The sequence below is a fragment of the Solanum verrucosum genome, unplaced genomic scaffold (assembly GCF_900185275.1).
Source record: "Solanum verrucosum unplaced genomic scaffold, falcon-dt-bn FXZP01000280.1, whole genome shotgun sequence".
Lineage (NCBI taxonomy): Eukaryota > Viridiplantae > Streptophyta > Magnoliopsida > Solanales > Solanaceae > Solanum > Solanum verrucosum.
In genome coordinates this window covers 3,353,862-3,374,914 of record NW_026019982.1, presented here as the reverse complement: position 1 = coordinate 3,374,914, position 21,053 = coordinate 3,353,862, and the positions used below count along the sequence as shown (strand labels likewise).

Genomic DNA, 21,053 nt, shown 5'->3' with positions numbered 1-21,053 from the left:
CGAAAACACTAGCTTTAAAATATCTGTGGTATATAAAAATTGTCAAGTTGACTAGGTCAGTTGAAGTTGGTCTGATGGAGCAATTTTTTTTAAATATCTGTCCTGGTTCACTTAAACAAAACAAAAATAGCTTTAAAAAAAATGAAAAAAATAGTTAAGTCATAATGTCAGATAGTGTAATAATACAATTGGGGAGAGTGTATAAATTAAATTTTTGATTCTTGGTTGGGGGATCTGGTCAATAAACATTTATTTCTTTGTCGGACAAGTTAAATATCTAGGTACTAGTATTCCACAAAAGTAAAATTACGAATCTTACTTCAAGTGGGGACAAACGTCTTCTTAATTATAATTTGAAAAAAAAAATACGTAAAATAAAATATAGTCAAACGTACATTGAATTATCTTAAAATTTTATCTACACATATTATCTTATTCTGATTAAATATTTAAATATAGGGAGAATTACGCGGTTAAGCAAATTTATACTACTTAATTACTCATTATAGCTATAGTTTGTTATAATTATCACTCACGACTAATATTATACATTAATTACGCGAGCTGACTTCGAGTTTGTATAATTAACCACGTTTATATATGTATAATTCGCCAGAATATACAAATACATATGCATACTATACAATTATCTAACTTATATACATATACAATTCACATCTCTCCCACTCTCTACCCAATCTCGCTCGCCTCTCTCCTCCCTCTCCCAATCTCGTTTGCCATATATACAAATGCATATGTATAATATACAATTATCTAACCTATATACATATACAATTCACCTCTCTCACTCGCCTCTCTCCTCCCTCTCCCAATCTCGCTTGCCATATATACAAATACATATGTATAATATACAATTATCTAACCTGTATACATATACAATTCACCTTTCTCCTACTCTTTGCCCCCTCTCTCTCACCTCTCTCCTCTCTCTCCCAGTCTCGCTCGCCTCTCTCCTCCCTATAACATATAACTACAAATTGTAATTATCAAACTACAGCTATGGAGAGTAATTGGGCTATTTTTGAGTGGCTATATGTGAAAGTTCCCCTTAAATATATGATCAAGTGCATGTTTATATTAAATATCTTCGATTAAAATATTTAAAAAGTTTTTATGTGTGTCAAAAGTTAATTCTATAAATTAATTAAACACATAAATTATATTATCTTCTATAATTATATATGTATTAGCTTAATAAGTCATAAAACCTGGGGTGTTTCCAATTGATACTAATGCATATATTTAAAAGCGTGACATATTTATATGACTATGACTATGTAATGGACCTTTGAAAATATTCGCAAAATTTTGAGATAAAAATATTATTTTATAGAAATATTTTATCATATGGTCATATATTTAATTCGAGATATCATAATTTGAATATCAAAATAAAATTACTGACTTATTTAAGAAATTGATGATATCAGAATAAAATTTATTGATAAATTAAAAAAATTATCAATGTATTAAGGAAAAAGAAAAGGGAGAGATAGAACTATACATACATCTTTCTAAAAAGAAAAGAAACACCCTATAGATTAAATTAGCAATAACTAATACATTTTAAATTTTTTTAGCAAGAAAAAGACTTTGTTTTATTTATTTGACATTTAATAGTTATTTTCTTTTTCTTAAAAAATGTATTTTTGTTCTCCTTATTTTTCTCTATACACACGGTTGATTATTGTTGTTTTTTTTCTTGAAAAAAAAATTATTGTTTTATTTTTTTCTATTTTATCTTTTTTTTTATTTTGTCAACCGTTTTAAAATAGAGTTCTTCTCTTTTTTTTGTCTCATTTTTCTCTTTCTAGAATTCTTTTCATACCTATATTTGATTCTCTCCCTAATTTTAAATTCTTCTCCTTAATTCAATATGTTTTGTCATGGATACTTCTAAAAATCATCTTTTATATATAATCTTGTTCTTGTCCAATTAATTGTTGAATTTCATGATTTGTGGAATTGAAGTTTTTTCAATTTTATTTTTGCGAAAAATTTAGGTTATTCAACCTTTTTTGTTTTCTTTCTAAAATCCTTTTCATATATATTTGCTTCTCTTCTAAATTTTCTCTTATTCTCCTCAATTCACTCTGTCTATGCAAATCAGATATAACTGTATGTTTATCGATGATCCTTCCAAAAATTTCTTTTAATATATAATTATGTAGCATTTCTTGCCCCGTTAATTTTGAAATTTCGTGATTTGTGGAACTAAAGTTTTTTAAAAAATGGCGAAAATTCCAATTATAGTATTTCAAAATTTTTGTTCTCAATTTCATGGGTAAGAAAGATTCTCGTAAGATCCTTGTAAATAATCAGAATGATGATTTTGATGAATACAACCCAATGTATACCAATGAATTTCAATCTCAATTTAAATTAAAGTATACAATTTTATTATGTGAATACACAGATGAATACGAATCAATGTATACATAGTGCAATTACCGTATACATAAACAAAATCACATGTACAATTAATGAATAAAATTTAATTTATATATGTATCATATTAATCTCATTCTTGTATTCATTATAGTAATACGTATAATTGATGGTACTATTCTTATGTATACAATATAACGTTTATATATATGCTACAATTACTGTATACATCAATAAAATTTGCACGTCTATTTTTATGAATATTTTTTTGTGTATACATATTTTTTTTATGTATACATTATGTAATTGCAACTTTAATTATTGTATACTTTATGCATATGTATTATTACAGTTTCTAATAAAATATCATTTAATATTATTTGATTAATTATTGCCAATTATGTGATAATTAATACACGTTAGAGCATTAATAATACATTTTCTTACCTTAAAAGTAGTCACAATCTTTTAATAAGTTATTTAAAGAATTTTAAAAAATTCATTCCTTAAAAGTTGGTGTAACTTTTTTTAATAGGTTAATTAATATAAATAAATATATATATTTCACTTTTTAAAAGCAGGCAATCGGGGTTTTAAAAAAACTAATTATTGTTGATTGGTAAAAAAAAGAAAAATTCATTAAATTACAATCAAATATGTCTTTATGTTTCTGTAAATTGTGTTAATTTTTTTTTTTAAATAGACAGTTAAATAAAGTTGAGTATGAGAATTTAAAGAAATTGAAAAGCTAACTTCCTTAATTATAGGAGTTAAAAACAAGGAAGAAAAAATAATATCATATCTCCTTAATTAATTCGAGTTGGTTGCACATGATTAAAAGAAAAAGCTATAAAAAATTGGTTTTATTTCTTTTAGTCTAATACGTGCTAATTTTTTTTAGACTATTAATTGTTAATTAATATTGGGCTATATGTTGCCAATTGTATAAAGGGAAAATTAGCAATTAAGTCATAATACCTAACATAATTAGTCAAAATAACAACACTTTAAAATATTTATTTAAAATGGCAGAATGACAATATTTTTATAAAATAATATGTATTCAGATTTTAGTATTTTAAATTAATTTTATTTATGGAAAGAGTCCTATATTGGACCAAATTATATACCAATAACCGTTTAAAGTGAAAAAAAAAATTAAACCAATACCATTAACCTTTTTTCATCACCATTTGTGTTTCTTCCCCAACTTTCACGTTTCTTTCCCACCTTTCACATTTCAAGTTTATCTTTCTTCAAGGTGCTAAATTGTTGTTCATCAAGAATTTTTCTTTATTGTTAAACGAAATCTCTTTATTAATTCAAGCAGATTTCTCGGTTGGCAAGGTAGTTTCCATTATCCATTTTGATTAGTTATTTAGATTTCTTTTGATTTGTTTTCAATATCACCGTTTATGGTTCATATTTTGCATTGTACATATTACGGATTTTCCATCATTTTTTTCATTTTTTATGCAAGTTTTTTTACATATTCATCTAATATTTATGTATTTAAATTAGTTATTTAGATTTCTTTTGATTTGTTTTCAATATCACCGTTTATGATTTATATTTCGCATTGTACAATTATGAATTTTCCGTTAATTTTTTCGATTTTTATGCAAGTTTGTTTACATATTCATGTAAAATTTATGTATTTTAGATTTTTAGTAGATTAAACAATTTTTTTTTTGATTTTTTTTATTTCGTTTTAATATTTCAGATTTATTAGAATCTACAAATTCATTCATATGTTTATTTTGTTTGATTTTTAATACATTTATATTTGCTTTTAGGGTTTTAGATTTGGGGAAAGTATCTGTCATCTACAATGTCTGAATCAACAGTTTATTTGTGTATTCATTCAATCTATATATCAACAAGTTTTATATTTTTTGTTTTTACATTGTATTTCAATCTCAATTAGTATACCAACATGTTGTATTTCCTTCTTAATTTGTATTCATCCTAACTGTATGCTAACAATTTTGTATTTTATTGGATATTCATTTTGTATTTCAATCTCAATTTATATGTGAACAAGTTTGTATTTCTCTTTTGTTTTGTATTCAACCTAATTGTTTACCAACAAGTTTTGTAATTTATGTGCCTACTCTACCTTTCAAAGTCACTTCGTATTTCAAATGAAGAGAGTATTTAGTTTCTTTTGTATTCACAACTTTATATTCAATCTCACTTTGTATTTATGACTTTGTATTTTCATCTCACTTTTGTATTCATATATTGTTGTATTCAACATATAGTTCATGATCCATTAGTTTGTATTTACCTTTCAAAGTCACTTTGTATTTCAAATGAAGAGAGTATTTCTTTTGTATTCACAACTTTATATTCAATCGCACTTTGTATTTATAACTTTGTATTTTCATCTCACTTTTGTATTCATATATTGTTGTATTCAACATATAGTTCATGATCGATTAGTTACATTAACTTAATGGGATACAAATTATTGTATGCATTCAAACAGAAAAAGCAGCTACTAAACTAAAAAAAAAAACAATTTCATTCGTTATACATCATAATTTGGATATTCACAACTTTATATTCAATCTCACTTTGTATTTATGACTTTGTATTTTCATCTCACTTTTGTATTCATATATTGTTGTATCCAACATATAGTTCATGATCCATTAGTTTGTATTTACCTTTCAAAGTCACTTTGTATTTCAAATGAAGAGAGTATTTCTTTTGTATTCACAACTTTATATTCAATCGCACTTTGTATTTATAACTTTGTATTTTCATCTAACTTTTGTATTCATATATTGTTGTATTCAACATATAGTTCATGATCGATTAGTTACATTAACTTAATGGGATACAAATTATTGTATGCATTCAAACAGAAAAAGCAGCTACTAAACAAAAAAAAAAACAATTTCATTCGTTATACATCATAATTTGGATACAAAACATCCGAAAAAAGCTATAAATCCCAATGCATACAAAGATTTCACTAATTCAATCAAGAAAAAAAAATAACACTCTTGTACTCGACATATACAAATATCTCATCCAAACAAATAAAAAAATCGAAAAAAATACCTGATTGTTTTTCAATTGTTCACTAGATGTGACAAATTTATAGTTGTCAATTTTGAAAATTTTTGTTTCAAAAATACGTCGTATTCAACTTGAAGAAGCTTTGAAAGTTATCAGATGAATGATTCGGAAGACAAACTAAATTATTTTAATTTTTTTTTATGTTCTTAAAAAGAAAGAAAAAAAAACGCTCAACGAAAAGATGCCTATTTATGCTCTTTTCAAAACGTAACTGATTTGTATTTAAAATCTTTTTTACCTTTTTTGAATTCTTTTGTTCCATGATTTTCTCTGTTCTGTTATTAATTATTTGTATTCTTTCAAATTAATCAAAATAAAATAAATGCATAACTAATCCTTTAACAAACTAAAATAATGACATTTTTAATAAATAATGAAACTGTTGCTAAAGAGTCTCACTAAAAGCTAATATATTGCTATTTTGAAAATTTCCCCTTGTATATAATAGTTGTATGTCTATGTCAATTCCTCGTAATAAATGAAAGGAAGTAGATCCAAGGCCCACATTAATTGGGCTTGGGCCCAACCAAAAGCCCTCGGTTAGGTGAGGCTTTGGGGATAATTCAGCAAGGAAAAATTATTTGGATGAGTGTCTTTTAATAAATAATTACTGATTTTAGCGATATTTTTTTATTTATTACCATTTATAGCAATATTATGTTAAATCTGCAATATGTATTAAAAGTTAATTAAGTATGCAATATATATGTATTATAACTGTTTTAAAAATATTAATGCTTGTTTGGTAAGAAGTTGACACATTGTATTATAAGTGTATTAAAATGTGTGATAAATGTATTATTCATCAATAAAACTTGTATTATATGTGAATAATAAATTGTTCTTTGTAATATGAATTAAAAGTGTATTATAAATGTATTAAAAGTGATCAAGTGAAAAAAATATATTATTGCTATAAATGGTAAATATTTTTTATTTATAGTATATCTATGTAAGTTTCCCATTGAGCAAAGTGGCCACTTTCTTCCTTTGATTTATGATAAAATTGATTAACACGTAAAATTCCCTTGAACTTGATGGCAAAATTTACTTTAACACTTTAACTTTACGGGTAATTATTTATCCCCCTAATCTCTTTTCAAGTGAATTAAATACACCCTAATATTATTCAGGGAGGATTTTATGTATTTATATCTGAATTGGTCGAATTTGCTTTGGCTTCTTATTACTTTTCTCTTTGCTGCTTTGAGTCTTCCTTTCTTTTTCTGATCGATCAATCATTAAAGTTTCAAAATTTACTTAATTTAATAAGTTGATGTATTGCAAATGTGAATCGTTATTACCAAATTATATTACTCAAAAAATCAAGAGAATTTCATATAAAAAATTTAAAACTGCTTAATACAGACTTTGAGTTGGTCGGGATTGAGTTGTCAATATATACTTTATGTATAGTTAGTATATACTTCATGTATAATTAAGCTAAATTCAGCTTTTGAATATATCATAATGTATAATCAATGTATAGGTAACCTATATTCAACTTTTTGAAATTAACATAATATATTTTCTATAACTTTTGGCTATTTTTAACTTAAATAAACTATGACTATATTTGTTGTAAACTAATTACGTTATTTTATATATTTGAAACTATATATATACAGTGGTTTTAATGCCGCTACAGAAATGTTATTTTTTAGATGTCAAAAAATCATAGTAGAGAAAGAAGAAAAAAATAGGAAAAATTACATACACAAAACTTCTTTACATATTATCAATATTTCCCTACTCTTTTACTAAAATACAAAAATCTCTTATTTTTCCCCAATTCAACTTAACCGGATACTTTATTAGTTTAAGTATCCACCCGTTATTAATTAAAGTATCCGCGCTGCTATATTATGCATCCGCCTGTTAATTAAGTATCTGTGCTGCTAACAACTTAATAATTTAAGTATCCGCCCGTTATTAATTAAAGTATATATCCGCGCTGCTATATTATGCGTCCGCCCGTTAATTAAGTATCCGTGCTGCTAACAACTTAATAATTTAAGTATCCGCCTGTTATTAATTAAAGTATCCACGCTGCTATATTAAGTATCCACACTGCTATATTATGTATCCGAAAAACACTAAAAAAAGGGATTTTTGGTAATTAATGAAAAAGTAGGGAAATGAAGTAATTTCTTTCTTATACTATGTCATTTGCCTAATTTTTACAAAATAGTATATATATTTATATATGGTTAAAAATTAAATATTCAAATAAAACCGACAATATATGATTTGATTTTAATTTTACCCAAAAATCAATCCAGACCAAATCGTAACCACCAGTATAACAATGTTTTGCCAGTTTTGGAATTGGAAAGAGCATATGAAACTAGAAAAGCATTAAAGAAGATTAACTTTGTTATGTATTCTAGCTAAAATTATTTTGTAAGACAATCAATATAATCCCAAATGGCAAAAATACATAAGCATATTTGAACCTAGTTTACTTCTAAATTAATTTATGATTCACCTTAATGGAAGTGCATAAAAAAACTAAAAAAATAAAATAAAATAAAAAAACTTAAAGCATAAAAGAGTTATTACAAGGTACCGTGAATTTTCATTAATTGTTAACTAAAAAAGAACGTGAATATCCTTTTATTCAACGAGGAAATTAAAGAGGAAATAATTAAGTATTTGAGACAATAACAATGAAGTTTGCAGGGGGAACTCATCAAGTCTATAAGCCAGAGGGACTAAAGGCGTTCATCCGAATTTTCATTCATCGGAAAATCGCAATACATATTCATGTTTATATGTATATATAGTAGAGGATAAGCCTAGTTAACTCCTTGATAAAAATTCTATCTCCATCACTTGTTGTATGATTCATTTGAATAAGTTTTTTGTTTTAATTATGGTGATAATTGCACATGTAGCATCCACATTAACTTACGTACACCTCGAATATTTCATATATGTGACCGGTACCTAATTGCTTGCGTTATTGTAGAAAATGTAGTGTGCGTAATTTTCTTCATGGCTAAAGACTGATCAACTTCCTGCATAAAGAAAAATAATATTTCATGATTTAGTATTTTTCTTGATAAATAATATTTTGATACTTTTATTTTTGTTCCTTCCACTTATTGAAATTGGGATGAGGGTAACCATATTTCAATTGAGTCGATTTTTCAGTTGATCACTCAATTAATATGCATTATCTCAGAAATTCATTTTCTTTATTAAAGAAAATTGACAAAAAAATATTACTTTTTGAAATAATAATTATTATGTTGATAAGAAGAATCAATCCTATTTTAATACTCTATATGAAAATTCATTGTGCATATGGCCACCAACTAAAAGATGGACTCTAATAAAAAATATGTTTTAATTCAGATTAATAAGATGTGAAATAGTAAAAAAAAAAATAAAAATACAGGATGGATTAGTTATAAAAAAATTTACTATAGAAAATGTTCTTACTATCATCTAGTAGGTAGTAAATGCCAAAAATGGCAACAACCATCAATCAATTTGATGTCAATTAAATTAAATTTGAATTATTTTGTGTGTCTTAATTTGAGTTACACTAATAAATACTCAATATATTCACCTTTTTATTGTTTTCCTTTTATTTTGTGTGCCTTAATTTGATTAAACACAAAATGTACCCATATAAATGATTACTTTCTAATTTTATGATTTTTCACAAAAATATATGCATTGCAATACCAATAATATCCTTTGAAGACAATTTTAAACATGGCATATCATTACTATAACCGATTAAATGGAAATATTGAAATTAACAAATTAATTAATATAAAAGAGTGGCATTATATTTGGAATAACTTATAAAAGGAATTTATACAACACATAAATTGAAATAGAGAAAGTAAAAGATTAGTTATTTGCAGAATTGAAAATTAGAGATCAGAAAAGATTAGGCCTAGCTGAAAAAATAAACAAGTGAATAATAAAAAAAGTAAATAAATTAAAATACCTGAGCCAACTCGTAGAAGAAGAAATATTAATGAAACAATTACATCTTTTGTTTTTTGAATTTCATATTTTCATTTCACCAATCACATCTTCTTTATAGAAATTCTCAAGTTGCAAATGGAATCGAAGGGCTATTATTTCAATGGATTCCTTTTATAGGTTCATTGAACCTGGTCATCCTCTTTTCCACTTAAATAATCATGTATATTATATAATTTTTATAATAATATTGATTTTATTATAACAATAAAAAAATATCTGAATAAATAATATTATTATAAAATGATATTATTTGAGTTGACACTTTACGACGTATTATCAACGCTAGAATGGCAAAGCACTCAACTTTTGTACTTTTCTTACATTGAAAAAATGAACGGTGAGTCATATAGGGCTAAAGTGCATGACCTAATTGTTATTTTCAGAAAGATTCTTTACCTAATTAATATTTTATTTAGCTTCATTACAACATATATTTAGTTTTCTAATATAAAAAATTATTAGACATGGATTGATCACTTACCTAAATCTCGTAGTATAAGACTCTAAATTATATTATATTCCTACTCTTTTCTATTTTACAGAAATTCCTTCAAATCAAACATTCAGATACATAAATTTTCTCCGGATACATTATATATGATACATTATAAATTTGTCTGTTGCGCTTAATATGAAATATTAATGTAAAATTGACTTTCTTTCCCACAAATCACGCATAACTGATTTTCTTTCCCACAAATCATGCAGAACTGATTTTCTTTTCCCACAAATCACGCAGACGGATTGATATCATTCCATTCCAATTTGTAACAGCGCCACAAAATTCAAAAATCAAATTTTCATCTTCTTTATCAATTCGAAATCTTAAATCTCAAATCCTCCATTGTAGATGATTGGACAAACGATTCACGATTTCAAATTATCAATTCGAAATCGTCGAGTAATTTGAATTCAATGTATCAAGCAAAACTGATTAGAAATTGTCGAGTACAATTTTGTTTCTCAATTTGCTTTCAACAGACCCTAATTCTTTGTGGTGATTATGTTCAGGTTGACATGATTTGCCTTGATGAGGCAGCAAAGATATTGTTAGGAGATGGGAGGCCTCCTGCCATGACAAGAAGTAAAAAGTCTACACCTTTTTTTCTTGCTTAAGAGTAATCTGAACTACTAATGCACAAACTGTTAGTTCTTATAATTCAACTGGGTTGCCAATCTATTCTCCTTCAAGTAATGTTGTTCCTTCTTATCTATGCAGCTAAAGTTAGGTGGTTGTATGATATCGCAAATGTATTGTCTTCGACGAGATATATTGAGAAGGTAATTATCCTCAAGTGATTATTCATCAGGAAGGCAATATCATTCCATTCCAATCTGTAACAACTTTACAAAATTCAAAAAAAAATAATTCATCTTCTCTATCAATTCGAAATTTTGAATCTCAAATCCTCCATTGTAGATGATTGGACAAACGATTCACGATTTCAAATCATCAATTCAAAATCGTCGAGTAATTTGAATTCAATGTATCACGCAAAACTGATTGGACAACCTTGGTTGCTCCTAACATTGCTAACAAGATCTCTCTGTCAACTAGTAAGTTTCTACTCCCCCTTTTCATCTTTCGTTATTAAATTTTAAATTGATTTCTGAAAAGTTATTTCATTTCTTGTTCAGAGAAAATTGAAGAATCTGAGAAGAAAACATTGATGAAATCAAGAAACAAAAATGGGAAACAATCACCATTGATTGATATAATGAATGATTCCCCCATTGTTGGTCTTGCTATAGGTAATTTAGAGACCCCATATTCAGAAATATCCAAAAAAGGATTACTTGTCAAGCTAAATACTTGGTTACTCCTGGATCTTGCGAGATTTATTGAGGGGACAAATTAAGACTTTGCTGCAAAAGGTTGAAGAAGACATTTTATTTTTCGTTTTGATGTGAACATGTAAGTCATGATACATTAGTGATAAACGACGCTTGTGTATAGTAATTTTGTATCTATAGATTATGATGTGTTCATTATTTTGTATCTGAATGTGATTTGTATAAAAATGTATCAACATAATATATTGTATATGATACATGTAATAAATGGATTAACAATTGAGATGAATCAAATACGTTTTGAATATCGAGTGTGTGTATCACAAATTTGTATAAATTTATCAGACTATCATTGTGTATATTGTACATATAAATAGTGTAACAATCAATATATGTAAATTACTTGTTTTGATCAAGAAAAATTGTGGATGATACATTTATATATATATATTGGTTATTGTAATGTACCTGGTACATGTTATAATATGGTTACAAAATTGTGTCGTTATGTGTTAGTTTGCTGCAGGAAGAAGATACATTGTTTGCCATAAGCGAAAAATATGTAATTGTGGTAGATTTCAACTAGACGAAATACATTGTGGAAGTTTGGACAAGAAGAATACATTACTCATGATACATTACTATTACTAAAATATTAGTAAATTACTAAGTACTGTAATCCTATCTGATACATTAGAGAAGTAAAGATTGCCCGTAAAATGTTTGATTTTAAATCGATACATTACTGTTTGGTAGTTATTTAGTATCAGATACATGTAGTTTTAGTTTGCCAAATAATGGATATGTATTATATATCTATTGTTGGATTTGATACACAATGCTCCAGTTATAGAACATTACGATTTATAAATCAAGATTATTATTGGGTAATATGTACATATACATCACATTCTAAGTTGGATAAGACTGAATAAATATTTAAGAGTGTAGATACATAACCCAACTGATTTATTGTTGTCTATATAATCTTTCAAATTTGAATAAGATTGATGATACATTAAAGAACTTGATACACGTAAATGATACATTATGTAGTATTTATGTATCAACAACATTTATATTGAACATGATAAAGCTAAACGAATATTCAACAACATTAGGGTTATATATCAACACCTTAAATATGAATATGATACATTGGATAAAACAAAGGCTATTGTGACAGTGATGTATCAGATCAGTGATGACACTAACAAAGGGTAATTTAAGAATCAAAATAAACGAGATACATTCAAAATCTGTATCTTTTACAGTGATAGTCGTGTATTGGTAGATCCAACTTTTTCCGCTTTTTTTGGGCAATTTTTCAATAGTAGATTTAAAGCTCGAGCATGTGTCCTTCCTCGACTTCTCTGCTCACTAATGTATCACGAATATAATTTGATATTATGTACAGATACATATTCTTCTAAATTTGGATAACCATAGAAGATACATAGCAACACTTGATATATAATAAAATGATACACTTGTAGAGACTACTTCTTTCCATTTCATAATTTAGTTTCACCAGCAAAAGAGGATCCCCTGAAAACGACTTTTTTGCAAGGAGCAATGTGGATACATCATCTCTTTCACATTTACCTTATGCATTTTGTGAAGGTGGAAAGGGAGGAGATTTGGTAGTTCTTTGGGAAAAATTGTGGAGCGAAGACTTACTTGGGTTCTTTGAAAAAAAATTGTGGAGCGATTTTACTGAAAGGAGAGAGAACAAATCTGAAAATTAAAAAATAAAGGAAGTAAAGATTGAGGGAGTGAAAATAGGAAGAGATTGAGTGAGTGAAAATAGGAAGAGATTGAGGGAGTGAAACAAGGAGTAAAAATAGAAAGAGAAACTTGTACAACTTTATGTATCCGGAACAATGGGGTTTGAAAGGAAAAAGAGGGATTTTAGAAATATTTTTAAATAGTAGGGAATAATAGAAATTATGGAAAATAAAGGTGTGTATATAGTTAATTTATCCATCCATAATTGTATGATATAGAGGATAAAATTAGAGTGCATTTTTCTCCATAATTAGTGCCATAACAAGTTACTTACTATACTTTTAGTTATATTTTGTGTAACAAAATTTAGAGCCTCCTTGTTTGTAATTAGCTTATTTTTTATCTTCACTAATATTTTGCTACATTTCGTTTATTCGTTGTGTAAATATATATATATATATAAAAAATCTCCATCACTATTTAACATATTTGTTGTATCAAAGAAAATATTCATCTTAATTGATTTTGAGTGATAAGCAAGATCACATTGTTTATAAATTGTACCATTAAAAACAAAAGAAACTTTAAAATTTTAAAATAAAAGAACACAAGTTGCTAATGGTACAATTTCATATATAAATAATAAAAGAATTGTTATAATTTTACTACCATTACACAACTTGTTACCATTATTGGGAGATAATTTACGAGAATGAGAACCAGAATAAGAAATGAGTATATGAATATTTACGATTAAATATATCCTAATCATTATAAAATTGATCCCAAAATTTCCTTATTTACTAAAATATCCAAAAATAGCCTTTGTTTATAAGATAAGAAAGTCAAATTTGCTTGCACTACTAAAATGGTCCATATTTGTTCCTGAAATTTGCCCTTGCATTACTTGAAATGATTTATTTTTAATACTCAATTGTGTCATTGTAATTTGCTAGAATCATTAATTCATATTCATGAAAAGATATTCTCTGCAATAATAATTTTTGGTGTTACTAGCCAATTTCTTTTACAACAAAACGAAGAGGAGAAAAGAGATGAAATTGTTTAAGTCAAGCAATCGGGCAAAAAAAAAAAAAGGATATATAATTGGAAAGTTTATAAACTGATAAGAGTGTATTCATATTATTCGAAATTTTGGTTTGGTCAATTAAATCTTAACCATTAATTTTAACAAGGCCAAGTACACCAACAAAACTGAGTGGGTAAAACAGCGCTGTCTCTGCAGCTCGCTTTGACATCCATACCATGCCTCTGTTGACATGCTACCCAGCAGTTGCCCTCCGCCACCTCTCCTCGGCAATGCATTGTCACCCATGGCAGCCCTTCGCTACATTCTTTGGCCTCAATCACATAAACTGCATCAACAATTTGTATCATCATAGTTTGTTATTGTAGAGAGAATGAATTAATTTGACTCATCGGTGAAAGTTTTTTTTAGGGCTTTATAATTTCAATCATAGGTCATTCAACTTTGTGTTCATTTAAATTTGTCAAAAGTGAACATTTGATTTCCAACAAGTACTTCAGCAAAATAGAGGACGAAAACTACTAAAAAAGATAACTATTCTAATCGATCAATTGTAGTTTACATCGATGAAAAAGTAAATACCTGAGAGAAGAAAAACGATGAAAAGAATGCCAAAAAGGGATTTTGTGACGCAAAGCTTTGCCATTGATCTAATATTTGAGATTGTGAAAATGTGTTTACTTAATGGTTCTTTGTCTTCATTTATATAGGGAGGAAAAATAGTTTTTTTCTTCTTTGGTTATATGGAAAGTAAATGTTCCATATTAGTTCCATGTGATTGATAGTGAATGTTATTTAATTTGCAGATATCTAGTTTGATTATAAAATTTAATTACATTTTGAAAATCTGATATTCAATTATTTTTAAAATTTTTAAAATTAATTTTTTTTCCCTAGTAAAGTGCATACCAAAATACAATTTTAAATTTCAAAAATCCCAACTTTAATCACTCAAAATTACAAATTTCAACTTCAAAATTTATGACCAAATTTCCCATAATTGTCCGTAGGGGTGTTCACGATTTGGATAAAAATCTATTCAAACCGAACCAAATCGATTAAATAAACTAACTTTATTTGAGTTTGGTTTGGTTTGATTTTAGATTTTTTTAAAATGATAGTATTTGGTTTGGTTATGATTTTGTTCGAAAAAAAACTGAAAAAATAACCGAACCGACAAATTATATACATATATTTTATTATTATACATACATAATATATATTTCTTATAAGCAATTTTAAAGATCTTATATATTTTTCATCAAAAAAAGTGAGAACATTTATCTTATTGGTTTCATGTATACGAGTGTCTATGCCAATTCTTTGTAGGACTGAAAATGCCACTGCCTCTTCCTTCAGGCCAAAATAGTAAATTTGGAAGCTTGATACATAATAAATTCAGTGATTGAAAGTTATGTAATGTTATTCATTCTAATTATTTTTCATTTTGAATGCATTGTTGTCACTTTTTTCATGTTTTGAATGAATTATTTCTATTATTTTTGCATATGGTTAATAACCGAACCAAACCATACCTGTAACATCTCGCAATTTGAAATAACTAGGAAGAAGCTTATAATTGGAAATAGTCATTTTTGGAAAGAATTTAAAATTTGGAAATTTGTCAAGTAAGGAAAAGTTGAGTTTTGGTCAACTTCAAACAGCCATAATTCCTAGCTCAGGATGAATTAGGTGTACTTCCAGATATGGTTGCAAACCTCTTGGAAGGATCTTTCCAACACTGCCGAGTTTGCGGAAATCCGAGTTTGTATGAGTGAGTTATGCCCTTTGGAAGTTGGGCTGTTAGAATAAGGAAAGTCCAATCCGGATTTTCAAAAGGATAGTTTGGTCTTTTCCTTATCCTTTTATTTCAATTCGTTTTTTTTTTTTGTAATTAATTAGGGGCCTAAACTGAATTAGATAAGTTTACGCTTTTGGAAGAAGGGTTAGGGTTTTGAGAGAAGAGAAAAGAAGAGGAGAAAGAAGAAGAATCGCCAAGATCGTCGAAGTTTAACTTGTGACATTCGTCGGGGGTGATCCCTACAAGGTATGTGAGATCTTTTCGTGTTGGGTTAGTTCACCCACACACCAACTTGTTTCAATCCAATTGTTTTGAGTTGTTTACATGTTGAAGAAGTAAGGTTCTTAAAGAACAAATTGTAGAATTCTTGTTGATTGAGTTGTTGATGCTTGGGAGTGAGTTGATTCATGTTTCCGAGTTGTTTTTTGAGTTAGATTGGTTGTATATTGAGGGTACAATTGATCCTAAGTGTTTGGGGAAGGAACTATGGAAGTTAGGGAGGTTTAGAGAGGAAGAACGGAAGAGAAAAGTCGGAAGTCGCTGGGCAAAAGGGCTGGGGCGCCGCGCCTGCCAGAGCGCCACAAAAACTTCTTTGAAGTTTGGCCTCTGGCGTGTCATGCCAGCCAGACTTCTCCGAAGTTTGAGGGCTGGCGCCCCGTGCCTCTCAGAGCGCCAGGGACGCCAGTTCTCCCCATCCATTCCCTACCTTTTCGTACTTGTTCTTAAGCGATGTACCTCCTATGTTTTCTAGTTGATTCCAACACTCTAAGGTACATCTAAACATCATGAAATCATCCATAAACATGAGATCATGAACATTGAATCCATAATCCAATTCAAGGAAAGTTAAGATCAAAGTCAAAGAAGTTAAGAGTCAAGTCTAGAAGTTAAGAAGCAAGTCAAAACAAAGTTTCTTATAGTGTTCAAGAGTTTTTATTAAACGTTTAAACTTCGTTTTAAGGCTCAAGTTTCAAGTAAAGTAAAGAGTAAAGAGTAAAGAGTTGAGTTCATTTCTCAAAAGTTATTATGGAACTAAGTATTCCCAAAGAAGTTTATAAATGTTTTCACATTTGAGCAAGAAAGGAACAATGATTTTTCAAAGAGCCTTCGGGCTAGTTTTCAGAAAAGAAAAATAGCTTTCTAAATGAGCCTTTGAGCTAAGTTTTTGAGCACTAATCTCAAATCACAGAAGAAGTATGTTTTTAAACATAAAGAACTAAGTATATTTTTGGGAGTAGTATTGAGCACCGATATGGGGACGCGAGTTCATATTAACTCAAGTCTCCATAAACCATGTAGTCATCATGGGTAGAAAAGGGTCATACTTTTTAGATGAATCATTTTCGCATAGACTAGTGGATCCACTTAGTGAGTTAGCTTCGTATATCATAGCAAGGTATAGGATGGGCCTCAGCAGCGTGAGGTAAAGCGTTGTATCATCACTATAGTTCTTAAGTGATGGTTGTCGGTTAGAGAAACTCCCACAACAGTAGTAGCATGATTCCTCAAGGGGTTCTGCTTAGTGTGAATGGGGGTATGGAACTTCATTCATGCATTGCACAAGTAGACTTTGAGAGGGAGCATGGTTTGTCTTTTTATGATATTATGATTATGAATTGACAACATGTTTTCAATAGTTTTCTTTATATTGCGGTTGTTTTAAACTGCTTTATAATGAAATAAGTTTATTTAAGTATTCAGGAGTTGAGAAGAGCCAAGGTAAGTGTTTCTTTCATAATCTCTTTCGAGCCTATGTTGTTTTAGCATTCCAACTCGCATACTCGTACATTCAATGTACTGATGCCAGTTGGCCTGCATCGTATTATGATGCAGACACAGGTAACTAGGATCGGCATCCGGCGCATTCGTTGATCCAGTGAGCAGTTCAGAGTCTGTTGGTGAGCCTCTTTGCAATCCAAAGGACTCATTTACATTGCTTTCAGTTTTAGTATTAGTTCATTAGGATGTCGTGGGCCTGTCCCAACATCCATCTCAGTTGTTTAGAGGCTTCATAGATAGTCAGACAGTCAGTTAGTTAATTTAGTTGTCTTTACTTTTCATTTCATATGTTAAAGACTTGAGTTTGCCTTAATGGCCAGTTGAATGTTCCTTTATAACATTCTAGTTACTTCTTAAATGCGTAGATGATGAGTTAAGTCTTCCGCTGAGTTAGTAAGCCAGGCCAAGGGTTCGCTTGAGGCCAGCAATGGTCTTCGAGTGCCGGCCACGTCCAGGATGTAGGCTCGGGGCGTGACAATACCGAAACCGATAATAATCAAATCGATAAATGTTTATTATATTTGATTTAGTTTGATTTTGATAATTTTAAAACCAATTAAATTAATTTGATTTTAATTTTGGATAAATTACCTATATACACACCTTTTTTTCCCCATAATTCCTATTATTCCCCACTAGTTCTAAAATTTTCCAAAATCTCTTATTTTACTCCCAAACCCCCAAACGCTGGATACATAAATCCTAACTCCCAAAATCAACATTTACCCCTTCCTTATTTCACTCCACAAATCTCTCTTTATTTTTAGTCACAGAATCTTGGTAGTTATTTTCATTGAAATTTAAAATCAGTCTCTTTTTTGTAGGTTAAGGATATTTTTAGACAAAAAGTTTTAAAAGGATATTTATGAGTCTTTTATTTATTTTTAAAAATACACAAAAAATTATAATTAAATAAAATAAGTGAACTTCAAATTTTCAACACTAAAACGTAAATTTGAAAAAAGAGAGTAGTAGTAGTAGTTATTATTTTGTTAATAATTAATATAATATTTATAAGTTTTCCATAATTTGAGCTGGTTATGAACTCTAACAATTAATCATTCATCGAAATTGATTAGGATTCTTGTGTTATTATTTAGTCTTCCCATTATTTAAAATACTAAATAAGTAAAAATAAATCAGCAATTAATTATGGAATAGCACTGTTCACGTCATTGCCACTTTGCCATGATTCAGCACACCTATATATGGGTTAGATAAATATGAATTCATATAAATTTAATACATTTTCTATTTTTTAATCGATTGTGTTTGTTCATGTATTTAATTGGTAATTTAATTTTTATTTATTGTGATACATTTATAGATACACTTTATTTCAGCTCACATACATTCTTCTTTCACAACCTTATTGTATCAGATACATTATTATCAACTACAAAATGATACATTATGTAAGTTATACATATCTTTCAAGACAAACAATATTATACTTATCAATTTAAACGAGATGCATAAATAGTAATGTATAATGCACTATTTTTTTTTAGATATGATACGCAAATTTGAATTTATTCTAAATGTATCAATTACATAGCAACTATCACACAGTAATGTATCGATCTCAAATCTAACATCTTATGGACAACAATTACTTATTTAATGTATCTAATATAAATACAATACTTATCAAATGAAACGAGATACATAAATAGTAATGTATCATGCACTATTTTTTTTTATATATGATACGTAAATTTGAATTTATACTAAATGTATCAATTACATAACAACTACCACACAGTAATGTATCAATCTCAAATATAACATCTTATGGCAACAATTATTTATTTAATGTATCTAGTATACATACAATACTTATCAATTTAAACAAGATACATAAATAGTAAAATGCTAAGTAGCAAAGATATTCATGATGTATCTTCTCAAATTTTTCGACAATTTTGAAACAAAATTGAAAGGATCTTCAATAAACTAGGAGAAAAAATTTGAATCTCAAATTTTCAACAATTTTTCGATCTACGCCGAACTGGGAGAAGAAAGAATCTTGAATATCAATTTTTTTGATAATCTTGAATCAAAATTGAAAGGATCTTCGATGAACTTGAAGATTCAAAAGGATATCATTTGTCCAATAACAATTCCATCAATTTTGTATCCTTCATAACTCACCTCGCTTACCCAAAATTTTGACAGAGAGTTTTTGAATCACATCTGAAAGGTTTCTTCGTTGAACGGGGGAGCAATTTAAAATTTTGAATTTCTTCATTATATTAGGATTTGTCTCTGTATGATTGAGAGTAATTAAGAAGAAACATAAGCGTAATTTATGGAATTTAATTAATTTTCAGATTTTATTCCCTTTTTAGCGCAACAGAAAGATTTTTTTTGTATTAGAACTAATGTATCCAGATGATGAATTAATGTATCCGGATGGTGACTTATGTATCCGGAAGATACAAATTTTAAGGGATTATTGTAATTAGAAAAAAAGTAGGGATATGATGTAATTTACTCTTTACACTATAAGATTTATGTAAGTTATATTTTAATCTTAACTAATAATTGCTCCAATCTGACCCATGAACACCCCTAATTTCTCGTAAATGAATTTACCCATAATTGCCCATAAAAGGCCAAATGAGAATTAAAGAGCCACATGAATTACCCATAAATTACCCATAATTGCCTATTTATGGGCTTACACTCAATATTTTTGGGTTTGAAATGTTTGTGAATTTTTTTAAGAATACCATAGTGTAAGGATTAAGGAATAAATTATATCATATTCCTACTATTTTTGTAATTACAATAATCCCTTACATTTTGTACGTTCCAGATACAATAAGTATCAGCCTGTTACGCTAATAAGGGGAATAAAAATTGAAAATCTAATTAAATTTCATAATTTATGCTTACATTTCTTCTTACTGTCAATCAGACAGAGCCTAATCCTAACAGAACGAAAAAAAAGTCAAATTTCAAATTGTTTCTCCCAGTTCATTAGAAATCTTTCATATTTGATTCAAAAAAAAATGTCAAAATTTTGTGAAGAAACATGAGGCCATTGGATTTGGTATGTATCCACTTTGGATTGATTCATCATATAAAAGTAATAAGGAGATACAAAACTTTGATGCATCAACTAGTGCAATTTTGTGTGTTGAAGGTGGAAAAAGGGACGTGCATGCTCTTAACATAGTTGAATCGAAAATTGTTGCTTCCTGTTACATACTAGAATTAGAGATAAAAAATTATATAGTTGATACAAATAATTCAGTTGTGATGGTGAAGCAATTGTACAAGGATAAAAACAACTATAGTGGTTGTAATGGCAAGATATAAAATAGAGCATAACTTTAATTTTCGAGTTAAAAGATTTGATAACAAAATGTATGTTACTAGTATTATTGT

General features: G+C 28.0%; 1 long non-coding RNA gene across 1 annotated transcript; it reads right to left on the bottom strand.

Annotated features, from left to right (window-relative positions):
• Positions 1-8,048: 8,048 nt before the first annotated feature.
• LOC125817505 (uncharacterized) lies at positions 8,049-9,608 on the bottom strand. Its single transcript, XR_007442300.1, has 2 exons — positions 9,467-9,608; positions 8,049-8,519 (listed from the first exon to the last, which is right to left on the bottom strand). It is a non-coding gene; the product is annotated as an uncharacterized LOC125817505 (long non-coding RNA).
• Positions 9,609-21,053: the final 11,445 nt, after the last annotated feature.